The sequence below is a fragment of the Chroicocephalus ridibundus genome, chromosome 2 (assembly GCF_963924245.1).
Source record: "Chroicocephalus ridibundus chromosome 2, bChrRid1.1, whole genome shotgun sequence".
NCBI classification, from domain to species: domain Eukaryota; kingdom Metazoa; phylum Chordata; class Aves; order Charadriiformes; family Laridae; genus Chroicocephalus; species Chroicocephalus ridibundus.
In genome coordinates, this window is record NC_086285.1 from 78,182,952 (window position 1) to 78,196,282 (window position 13,331).

General features: G+C 39.0%; 1 protein-coding gene across 2 annotated transcripts in view; it reads right to left on the reverse strand.

The window, feature by feature from the left end:
• Window positions 1-13,331, reverse strand: part of EXOC2 (exocyst complex component 2) — a 128,913-nt gene that overhangs the window by 12,661 nt on the left and 102,921 nt on the right. The gene's annotated exons all lie outside the window — the stretch shown is intronic.

Consider the following 13,331-nt stretch of genomic DNA (forward strand, 5'->3'; position numbering starts at 1 on the left):
AATCAAGAGTAAAAGATCAGAATCATGGACAAAGACTGGTGGGACCACACAGCTCAAAGATCACAGTGTGATTAAGGCTGCCGTTATAAAAATTACAAAGTGAACCTTTAATCAGTTCATCTCACTTGCTCCACCTTTCCTCAGATAACACCGATGCAGCAAATTAATCCTGCTACAAAAAATAGCTTTAAAAGGAGCTACCCGAGATCATCAAAATGAGTTATTTTACGGGAGAACAGAGTAGCACCTCACAACTGCCATCTCAGTTGTGCTCATTTTTTTTAACCACTGGTTCCACAACTCACCTCAAGATCTAAAAAGGAGAAACTTGTTCTTTCTTACTTAGACAATTATAGACGAACATTTCATAAAAGTAGGATGAAAGGATGACAGGACTGCGTCCCCCCCCCCTTCCCCCCCCTCCCCACCCTGCCCTGCATAAGGTACGAACACTTTCATTGCCTGCGTCTAAACTGTGCAACGTGATGCAGCCTGGAGTTTAGATTCGAGGGTGCATCCTGGAGGGCATCACAGGTTTCCTGTTGGAAGTGAGGGTGCTTGGGGGAAAGCAGGGGGACAGATGTGGAACAGCGACTTGTTCCAACGTGCGATCAGCACGTAGCCGAGCTCTGCACCCAGGCCCGTGTATCAAGACAGTCTCTGTTTCAAAAGCTCATAGCAAAGAGGCAAGCGTCAAAGACTTCACTGCTCTCACTAAAAGCAGTCTGGTTGCTGAACCAAAAGAATCAAGACCTTTTTAGAAGGATTGTTTGTTTTCACTCTGCAAGAGATGCAAATAACTGAAAAAGGTAAAGAAAAATACAAGCCTTTCCCCACACATTCCAAAACATCTCTAATGCCTTTTCTCGCTATCTTTAATTCTTTTCCTTGAAAAATCTCAGTCACTCTTTCCATTTAAACTAAACCAACAACAAGTCAAACGGCATAGTATACTAGGTTGCAAGTTTATAACTTCTTGTTATGTTAGTGATTTTTTTGCAACAAGAAAGGAAGGGAGGGAGGAATAGAACAATACCAGAAATTTTATGAAACTGATTTTTTTCCTCCTCCTCTGTAACCTGCAAAACAAAGTAAGAATGCTACACGCCAGTATTTGAACCACACCAAAAGATCACAGGTATATGTGGAAATGCAACACCCCCTTCCTTTTTCCTCTTCTACTGTTTTCCTTCTTCTACGTCACTCTGCCCCAGTTTAAATCCTCTGCAGGCTCCACATCACAGAGGACAAATTTGTATCACGTCCCACAAGCAAATACAACTTGACCAGGCACGGAACAGTGGCATGCAAATCTCATCAAGAGGTACAGGGTGAATTTGGGAGTCGGTTTGCAGTTAACCTCAGGGTGCAAAGCGTTGATTTTGTTCTGCAAACCTATGCAGTATTCAGCTTTTGGCTGCCTACCGGCCTCATCTTGTGACAGTAGGATCTTTCATGTGGAAATTGTGTGTTTTTACTTTTGCACAAATACCGCGCAAGATTAAGACTTTGACAGTCTCCCTTCTCTGTGGATACTTGAGCACTGCCAGAGCATGTTCATGAGTCAACCAAAATTTCAGTCATGAACTGAGCAGCATTTCTTTGCCCTAACTGATTGTTCTCTAACGAAGCATCTCAAACCCTGGTACGGCGGGGAGCCGTAATGGAAGTACAGAGAGGGGGCTGCTATGTCAAACAGAGAGGGCAGGTGTGTGTCCTGCAGACAGGAGGCCAGCCGGCTGAGCTGGGAAGAAGTGTTATCAAGAAGGCGAGTGAAAAGCTGGAATGTATAGAGATTGAAGTGGGTGGGTTGTGTAAGAGGGTAATGCGGTTCCAAGGAAGAATCCTCATTCCCACTCATCCCACCTAAGCTCCTGAGGTAGCGTGCCTCTTCTCATGCGTTCATGCAGTTTGGCTCAGGAGTGGAGCTGCTAATTCTGTCTGCTGCAGCTGACAGCACCCAAATTCAACAACTTTTGACTGTGCTAGTAAAAGTTGCCTATCAACCATGTCTGTGGAAACCTTCCATAATATATTTCTTAAAGAGTCAGTCACTGAGTTACCGTAACCAGGTACCACTGATTTCTACAAGCACAAAATACTAATGTCAGCAACTTTAGCACCAGGTGTTAAATAACATTGTCTGGTGGTGCACAGCTCAGATATAAAATGGTCATTTATGTCTTCTAACTGAAGAATTCAGAATGAATTGACTAAATGGAATTGAGATGGAACTTACGGTAAAAATGGAGTGACAATAGCTTACTATTGCACATTGCTAGCCCATCCCAGCTGTATGATAAAATTTTTAACTTAAACCTCATTGAAAGGGCATAAGCATATTTTATCTTGTATCCTTCTACCACATACCAGGACAAATGGGTGAACTGAGATCTTAAAGGAGACTATTTCTTGCAATCCCAGTAGCACTGATTAGGTGTTCCTGACCTTTCATAGCAGGTCCAGTCCTGCTATGACCACAGGATCAGGGGGCTCAGCACAAGCTCAAGTATTTCTGTTGTTTCTTAGAGAGGTTTTGCAATTTAAGAGCAGATAACTCAGCATAAACTGTGCAAAGCTATGCAGCTTAGAGACAGTCCATGTATATGAAACGAAGTTACCTTAACTGCAGCATCTAATATTTTAAAACACCTTGTCTTGGTAAGCTAAACAAACCAAAGATGCAAAGAAGATGCAACTGTGCTCCAAAAATGCCAGTACGTGGAACCAGACAGGAAGAGTAGGGTAAACTAGCTAAGCTGAAGAACAATACTGGCACACGAAAGAAAGGTATAAATGAATTGACCATCAGTAAACTTAGCCTGGAAATCAAAGGTAACGGTGTAACAGGTTTGCTCTGACCACGCTATTAAATACGCAGTGTTGTGACAGCCATTGCTGTCAGGGATTCAACTTCCTATCCTGAATGGAGCATAAGTAAGAAGAGCATTTCCCCTCAGCCCTTCTTTTTGTTTTATTTGTGAGGGATTTTCATTTTTGCATGTGGAGACAAAGCCAAACATATCGGAATGTCAGGACCTGCAGGCATAGTTAATAACAGTACTATATTTTGAAAAATTACAATTAAAAAATATCCAATTTCTGATTTATATCACTGCACTGTTTGTGGCAGGCTTTGTTGAAGCAAAGTATTACTTTTCTGGAGTATGATTCACTGGAAATACAAGCAGTGGCATCCAACTGTGAATTTGTTGTGAAATTCGTTTCAAAATGAAAAAATTCTGTCTAGAATAGAATTTTTGTGCGGCTTTCTCTAGGACTGTTCAGCAGCCCACGCAATTACAGTTTTTGGGACACCATGCTGCCAGTCCTATTATACAGCACTGAAAGCTAACGCACCATATAACTGTAGGTTGCAACTATTAGGCTAATCAAGTGAAACATAACATTCTTAAGTCGAAAATACCTCTTATTTAGCATACTGAAGCACAAATACAATGCCTTTCCATAGCTTCTGACAGAAACGTGTTAAAGAAAAGTCTCAACAAGCCCTTGCGATTTCTCTCAGGAAAATGTTATTATTCCGTTACAGCATAAATGCATTCCACTCCCACTCCATTCTTAACACCAAAAGACTCTGACTTGCCGGAATTCTATCTGCAACTAACAAAGCCCCAGTGGTGCTCTAAAGGAAAATGTATGGGAAGACTTAAGACATAAAAATGAAGGACAGTTTCAGCCATCAACTATCACAATGGCTGACAGAAACATTAAAATAGCACCTTCCAATTTTGGGTCCTCCACTGTACTTTTTACTGGTGAAACATTTAACAAGATTACCCATTAAATTTAATCTCCAGTTTATACTACCTATTAATTATTTATATTTTATTTTTTACAAATTAAATCTGTCAGAAAGTCTACATTTACAAGCAATTTTAACAATACTGCAAAGCTGTAGCAAGGATGACTGTGTGAACTATGGGAAAAGCAGAAGGGAAAAAGATCTGTGGTTCTCAGGAGTAACAGAAACTATACTTCTAGCTTGCCAACACCGGAGTCATTCTGCAGATCTTCAGATGGTGTAGTGCTACCAGTTGTCCCGCATGCAGTTTTCTCAGAGCTATGTTTCCCCCAAGTACTTAGATGACAGCATTCTACTACGAAACCTCCAAAGTGACTGAATAAGCATGCAAGAGCTGGAACGGCAATACCATACGCGTAATTTTAAGACACAAAGGAGCTACAAAAACTTGCATGCACAAATAGAGCAAAAGTTGCACACACGGTAAAACTGAACTCATCAGGATGCTTTTTCTGTGCCAGAAGCCAGCGCAGGTCTTCAAATGTTGCCAGTCCTTCTAGAGTAACTTGACAGAGAGACAGAGGATATGAGCATCAAACATTTTTACGTCTTCCGCAGACTCAAGAGTTCAAAGAATGAACTGAAGTTCAGCTAGGACAACTGAAACGCACAGGAAATTTTAACCCAGGCAGCTTGGGTTCAACGTATTTTAACTCTTGTGAGATTGGAACCTCATTTGAGAAGGACAACTGGGAAGCCAACCTTGCTGTTGCCTCTCGCTGAACAAGCCTTTCAGCTTGCCTATCCTGCAAAGAGGAGGGGAGGATAAAAGCACATAACTGTTCAGAAAATGTAAGTGGTGGCAGCAGGTACCTCTGCTCATTGGCAATAAACCACACCAAACATGAGGATGAGAGGCTATGAAAACTCAAAAGAAAAAAAGTTCTGAGGCAAACTCATAGCCAAATAAAAGTTAGGCAGGAATATTAAAAGCTGCTGCTCTTCTACGGAGGAGTTAAAAAAGCCATCCACAGGAAGTTCTACAGTTTGACAGCTGTCACTCAATTCTGGCTTTTTTTTTTTGAAAAGCAAAGAAAGAGAAGGATTCACCAAAGAGGAACGAGTGGTTCTTTGTATGTTGACCAAGCTACCAGTCCTCTTTCAAGACTGAGTTGACTGGCTTATTAGAAACCTAAGCTCTGAGGGACCGAAACAGAAATGAGTCTTGGGCAGGCACAGAGCCACCAATTTAGGAAACAACAGAGAGCATTCTGGCCTCTGTAGGAGGTCAGTACTTGCATGGGCAAGCAACTGCTGCTGGTGGTAGCAATGTTTCTCAGCGCCTCTGAAAAGAGAGCACTAAATTTGTTGGCCTTGAGGCTTGAACATGACTTGGTAGAGCTAGGAAAACTGATGCCTGGGAGTCTGAAATTTCAAATTTTTAAGCCCATCCAATTGTATGCAATATTTTTACAATTTATTGTTCTGTTTGGTGAGTTATGCCTGTAACAGTCAATCAGTTTGAAAACTTTCTTTGCCTGATTGCTTTTTAATAAAAACTTTCCTCAAAAATAACAACAGACAGAATCTGGTGATCTAGATACTAAGATTTTTCATACCTAGCTACACAGCACTGATACTTGAGTGTTCCTGGGCGTTTTATTTGCTTATGCTGATAGAGAATTTAGGAATAACCCCCCATAAAGAAGGAAAAAAATTATGATTTCATTTGCTCTGTTCTAACGAAGGCCCCTGCTTTTTAAATTATTTGATATATTTATTTACAATTACATTATACCCTATTGCCAGATTTAACTGAATCGATACTGGAAATGTTCATCTCCCAGTTTCAGACACATAGTGCCAAACTTTACAGCAAGTCACACACAAAGTGTTTTAAACTCTATGGCAGTTAAGCTCCTGCAGCTCTTCTCTAAGTTTTTTCATCTGCTATGTGAAACTGCTGGAAAAAAACTGCACACATCTACTGCAAGTCGTTAATCAGTGCTGTGTAGCGCACATTAAAAAAGAAACTAATGAATGGTATCCACAAAGCCATGTAACTTCTTTAAACAGTCTGATTTTAACTGCTAAATTTCCTCTAGGTTCTGGCTGCATCGCAGCTGAAGCAATAGCAATATTTAACAACTGCTTTAACTACAATTACTCTAGCATGCTTTCCAGTGCAGTCAGGATGATTTTTTCCTCTATGAAACTCCTGTTGCAAAAGCAGTACTACGGGCTAGCATGACACCCTGTGAGATGGCAGCCTATTATTATTTGTATTTCTGCAGCTCTTGGGAAAGCAGACTGTGCTATGCAGTACACAAGCGAGCACCGTCCTGCCCCGTGCAGCCTACTCAGGGATTTAAAGGTTTGATGGATGCCTCCTGACAAGCCAAGTTGCCCAACTGCCCGACACATACCACAGAATTTCACTTTCCAACCTAACCTAACCCATAACTTCCGACTAAAATCAAGTAATCTCTTTTTGAAAACTAAAAATACAAACAGGTAAGACAGAATGGGTGGGAGGGGGAAGAGGCACTAAAAAGTGAAACATTGTCTGAGGTTGCAGCAGGTCAGCAGAGGAAGTAGTCAGCACTGTTTGCATGCAGAATTTGCTAGAAGTATTTGAAAAAAAAAATGTAATTGTGCAAACATACCTTGGTACACACATTTTAATTTAAGAGATCTACACAATAGCTCTAGGCTTCCCATGCTTACGGATGACTGCCTGACACCTTCCAGAGCATGACAAAGCTCTATCTATCAACTACCTTATCCCAAGAAATGAACAAGAGGCAGCACAGACTAAAAGTGAAAATTAAAATGCACACCAAAGTATTTTTATTTTTGGTATGTGACATTCCAAATAAACGTGACTTAGAATATAGCTTACATGTAAAATATTTCAGAGACTCAGGCTACCGAACTATGAAGTATGTATAGCAAAAAATGTTTTACATTATGTTGGTACCGTGAAGCTATTTGGAATAAATTTATTTATTGACTCTTTCACAGCACTTGGATTTGAAAAAAAAATTATGCAAGCAATTTGGATTTAGAATTAAGTGCCCAGAATGACATGAAAGAAGAGGGTGGCATCTGCTACTCATGAGGACCAAGACACTACATGAAATGCATTTAAATCCGGGTGTTGTCCCTCAAAATTATTCAGAAATCTAACATTTACAATCAGGGAAAATTTAATGTGACTGACAGTCTGTTTAGTTCAAACATAGGAATTAAGAGAAATCATTTAAATTCCATTATGAATGAAAACTTTGTATGTTTCTAGAACAACAAACTGTACTTGCCTCATTAGAAGATGTGTTAAATTCTTTAATGTTTCTGGAAACTGATTTTAAAAGCTAGCTACTATTTGCAATTACTATAATGAATGCAATACCTGATTTAGAAAAGTAGTGTTTTAATTTCCAAGAAGCCTATACCGTTCGAGACAGTCTCCTAACCATGGAATCGACAGAAACCTAACTTGTTTGCAGACACGAGCCTTTAATGAGCTACAGCACTGGTACACGAGTATGTCATGCTATTTTACTGAAGCGCCCCCACCCACACAGTGATATCATCTAACCTGACACCCCACAGATGTTTTAAAAAAAGGTAAAAAAATATAGATGTAGAGATGTGACTTGGAATTTCCCCATGGACATAACAAAGCAGCTCACCTCTACTCTTTACAACAGCATGAAGGTTTCTCCCTTCAAAGACGGTTGATAGGAAACCAGCCTCAAATACCGGTACTACCAGTAGCCTGTTTTCTATGTTAAGGTAGCTAGATAAGCCTGTTTGTTTCTTTCTAATTACTAAAAACATATTTGCTATCATGCTTTGTTGTTTGCCCTGGATAAAAACATTTTTAGAAAACAGTTTGTAGGATGGCTAAGACCCGAACACTTATACCTGGCAGTAGCTCTAAAAATAGAAGAACTTCACCAGGTCATAACCTTTACCACCACTTAAGCTGCTTTATTTATTTATTACATTCCCTCCTCGTTTTGACTCACAAATCATTTTAAAATCGGTTTTAAAGAAAGCTAATAATTAGCACCTGTCAAAACCCAAATAACAAGCAGTGCAAAGAATGGTTTTCATTTAGTTATTGCTTTTGCTTTGTCCAAAGAAAGAAATACAGACATCATCTCTTAGAGAACTAAATGGACATCATCATGTTCAGTAAATTCCTTACTTCACAGTAAGATTTATGCAGTCTGATTAATAACACTATTTTTACTACCTTCAAACATGGTGATACATATTTTAAAAAAATATACGTATAGTATATTAACAAATAAACACAACCCCGTGTAAAAGAAAGGGTAAAGTTGGAGGAATGTAATTACTTAAAACTAATCTAGAATTGAAGATACAATTACAGCATTCACAGACTTTTATGGATTTATATGATACATCTGACCCAACTGAAATGTCATACAATTGCTCCAATATTATTAAAGCAGAAAAAAACCCACTTACAGACAGTGACTCCAGAACCTCATTTGAATTTAACCAAGAATGTAAAATTTTTCTCTAGGCCACTTCCTGCTGTTGCTGGAAACATTCCCTCCTTTAAGCGGAGATGGATTTCAAGGTACTGTACTTAGTGTTGTTTTGAGAGTGCATTCACAAGAAAATGTGAACGTGTAGGCAAACTGGAAACTCTCTGGAGAGATTACCCACTTATTTAACCACATTTCCTGTTTTTTAACCCATTTGTCCTAAGTCAGTCCTTAGACTACTGACAAAAATAGATACAAGTGTGCTATAAATAGCTCATTAGCAGGTCTTTCTTGGTAAAACTGAAAATGTTTTGATAAATCTATTGTTCTTACTAGCTCCATACTAATTAAACTGTGAATCAGATTAATGTTTCCTTGAAATTCTTCTCTGCATAGCTCATGGTAATTATAAATATACAGCGCCTTAGGAATCAGAGAAAAATTTGTACGAACTAATAGTGACCTAAAAAATAGCTATCAAAAATTGAAATTTAATGAAGAAATTACCGGTAACCTATCTGGGAAAGTGCTTTTACGAAGCGCAGTTCTGAAGCAAGGGAGGACAGAGCCTGATCGGTGAGTCAGAACCTAGCTCAATATTTTGAGACCTGAAGGCCAGAGTGCTACATCTTTAAATTAGTTGCCTTGATCTTATTTTCAGCCATGATACTACGTTGATATAACACAGTGAATGTCACTTGAAGGACTTCAACACAAGTAGCCACAAGCTACTTTGCAAAAATGTTAAATGTGAAGGCTTTTCAAGACTTACGTTACTTGTCATTTTTGATCTATTTTATTCAAGCAACAGAAATTATGTCATCACGTTCAAAGAACCTGAAAGTTTCTTTGTTTCAGCTGCCTTGGAGTAGCAAGAGCTCTAAAGACTGCCAATACTGTGTGATTGATACCTTTGTAGACTGAAGTTCACGTTCAAGAGGAGAACGCCAAGCGAATAGTACTGGTCCTGTGCCCTTGTGCAGAGCCCAAACTGAGATGCCTTTCAAAAAAGAGGCTGCTGAGGCGGTTCTGAACTTTCTGCTACTCCAACAAACCTTCCAGAAGGATTTGAGGGACAGCTGAAGAAGTCTGCAATCCAAATACTTTCTGCTTTCTGATCCTCATCACGCACATTAAAATCCACTGCTTCTTGGGACAGAATATAATCTGCTTTATCATTAAGAAGATAGAGACCAAAAGCTGAAAAGGCCAAAGACTACAACAGGAAATGGGAAGGCCAACAGTGCTTCACTTGGGAAGAAGACATGTTTGCTAGCATCTAATACTTAAAAGATGTGCAGGTAGCTGAAGGACAATTTGACATGTATGTGTTTTATCAGGAGAGTTTTTTTTTAAGAGATGATTTCCTTTCATTTCTTCCATGACACACAGTAACATGAAGTGTAAAGGGCCTTTTACCAACCCAGACCTGAAGGTCATGAGCAAAGGATGCTGTATACCATACTGAGAATTGAACCATGAAGACTCCAATTACTTGAATTATCGCAGAATAAGCTAAATTTCAACCAGCTAACCTGGTAACAAGAAATGTAAATGGCAAAAGGAAAAAAAAAAATCCAAAATCCTCTAAACCAAACAAAAAAACTATGCACTAATATAATAAAATACCTACTTCAGAGATTACAATGCATCAATGACCCTTAGCTGAGCCCAGTACTTGAGACAGAAACTTGTCTATTTGTTGCTGTCTAGAAACCTGTCTTTTTGGTGTTGTCATTTAAGTATTAACAACATTGTCTGGCACAGTTAGAGCCATTAAATGATGTTCTATATGCTCAGTTGCCTCATCAACATGTGGTTGTAATCCATGAAAGCAAACCTGAGACAGAACAGGAATACAAATGCTTCACAGCCAGCAGCATGCCGCCTTACAGATTTAGCAGCACTTAAAAAATCCTACCATTTCTACTTCAGCATTAACGGTGCTGGGGCTGTTCAGTCTTTTTTGGTTGAATTTAAGTGGCTATGAATGTTTGACTTAAGGGGAAACCCAATGGTATCAAAACATCACAACTATCAGATATTTAAAGTAGCATTTGCACTGTGAGAAAAGACATTTTGCCCAACTACAACATAATATATACTAGCCAAAACAAAACCACTGTTCTCCCTGAGTGGGAAAAATAGGTTCTGCAGAATGAAATTTATGTGCAAGATTCTCAGGTCATAGAATAGTTTGGGTTAGAAGGGACCTTTAAAGGTCATCTAGTCCAACCTCCCTGCAATGAGCAGGGACATCTTCAACTAGATCAGGCTGCTTAGAACTCCGTCCAACCTGACCTTAAATGTTTCCTGGGATGAAGCATCTACCACCTCTCTGGAAAACTTGTTCCAGTGTTTCACCACCCTCATGGTGAAGAATTTCTACCTAATATCTAGTCTAAATCTTCCCTCTTTTAGTTTAAAGCCATTACCCCTTGTCCTATCACAACAGGCCCTGCTAAAAAGTTTGTCCCCATCTTTCCTGTAGGCCCCCTTTAAGTACCACCACTATAAGGTCTCCCCGGAGCCTTCTTGTCTCCAGGCTGAACAACCCCAGCTCTCTCAGGCTGTCCTCATAGAAGAGGTGCTTCAGCCCTCTGATAATTTTTGTGGCCTTCCTCTAGATTCGCTCCAACAGGTCCGTGTCTTTCCTGCACTGAGGGCTCCAGAGCTGGATGCAGTACTCCAATACAACAAACCCTCCTTCTTGACTTGAATACACCTAAGCATGCCTCAGTACTACCTGAACTTTTCTACCAGCGATCCAGTAGTTGTACGATATTTGCTTTTCCTAAGCAAATACTGCTTCATTCTCCCCAAGGAAAAATTCTTAAATTTTTAACAAATTTCCTCCCTCTGCCCCCATATAATAGCCATAGCATTATGTATGTAAGTTCTATTAACACTAAATTTCCACTAAGAACAATTTTAATGCTGAAGAATTTTCTTTTGATAAAACAGAGGGTGTTAATAACTAACATGTAAGGTGCTGAAAAATCAACAGGGCTCATGTCCCTGGTACAACCAGGTTCCCACCGATTTCAGCAGTTTATAAGGCAGGACTGAGATTCTTCTTTATATATCCAGGATGTTTGGCAGAGTGGGAAGTTAATGATTGTCTTCTGGCCACAAAACATTCTTAATTTTCCAGTGTCTGTGAGCAATAGAAACACTAAGGCAAGATACAATATTGCACAGAAGAGAGGACAGACTGCTTAATATATATATTTGATATGTATTGGACATATTTTCAAAAAAGCCATCTGCATCAACAATTTTCTCACAAAATAAAGTTAAAGTATGCTGACCAAGAAACTGCTCTGTTGCTTAAAAAGCTCTCTTTGGTTTTTTTTTTTTCAGATTTCAGAAACATAGAGGAACTGTGGAACAAAGCAGCTGGTGGGTGGTGGACATACTAGAGTATCATCATCTTGTAAAACTAGTGCCTACTTTCTTCTGAAAGTACTCATATCATTTCCAGTACTGCTCCCTGTTTGTCATTTACCTAAAGCATTTTCCAAATTCTTCACAACTGAGGCACTTAGGAAAAAAGAAACCAATTGTACCCCTTCACAATTCTAACACAGGCTTCCAAAAGCCCGAGTGCGATAATTCATCATATTTAGTGGCCCTTGCCAATCCCAGACACATCTCTCACTTTACAGATACGTGGATTAATAAAGCCCAGTCACACATCCAGTGGTGTCGGTGGGGGTCAAAGTCAGCAAGACAGACTAACCCCTTCACACTGCACCCAGACACCCTGATACAGGACGATTTATGTAATGGCAAGAAGCACCAATTTAAAAAGATGCGTTTCACAGATAAAAGAGGGTAGCTATATGCATCATAAAGATACAGAATGACCAATTCAATGGGAAAAGCAAGTCACTTCTTTAATTGTAAGGTATACTAAAAATCAACATCTCTATCAAAACTGAGAACAGTCGAATCCAAAAATTTCAAGCAATATTTCCTTTCATTAACACAAACCAAGCATGGTCTGCAAGAATATTCATTTATTTCTTTCAAACACATCATTTTTAAGGCACCCTGAAGGTGTCCTTTCATGATTTTATAAAACCTAAAATTATTAAAACCTTTCAAAACACAGACTTGCTCAGGAAACGGTGTGTTCTTCTCATAATTCCTGAAGTCACTGGTACTGTAATAATAGCCTGTCATACGCAAAATGACAGCAATTTCATAACTGAAGAATGGGCTTAGAGATATACTATGTTTATGAATTTACTTTGGTTGTCACTCAAATATTATTATTCTAAGAAGTGAGAAAACTGGAGTCAACTGATCCAAGAGAGACCAATTTCACAAAGAATGTATTTGGAACGATAAAGTCACTAATTACTTTAGTGTCCAGTTATGTCCTGCATCTGTCTAACTTTCAAGTTACAGAAAAAGACACTTAGTCACCAGTGTCCTGTGTTTATTACAGTGAGTTAAGACAGATATACTTTGGTAAGTAAAAGAGAAGGCAAGCATGGCAAAAGGAAGTAGAGTCCGGACTTTTTAAAAGAGCTGTTTTTTTCTGGGTTTGGTTTGTTTGTTTGTTTGTTTGTTTTTTAAGTAAGAAACTTTAAAAACGGTGCTTTGAGCAAAAAGATTACTAGCAGCAATAAGATACACAATTTTACTGTCTTTTACAGTATAGTTTTGTTAGTACAGTTAATGATTTTATTATTTTTTTAAAAGTTGCTATTTCTATTGAATCATATCAGAAGTACAACGGTAACAAGCAGGCCCAAATAACTTTTTCAAAGATGCGGTACAGATATAACACAAAACCCCCAAGATTTTTAGAATACTGCAACTGTCTGTGAATGTTCTTCACTCAAAAAATGAGGCAGTCAGTCACCACGGTGAAAGAAACCACAGGACGGGCTGTTAACGTTTTTACATACTTTCTTTCAAATTGCTTTGTGTGTGTGCACCATTTGTGAATACACGGAATTTTTATTTGTCCTTAGTAACTAAATTCAGCAAACTGGCAACCAAATCAAAGCCAGGGTATTAGCTTA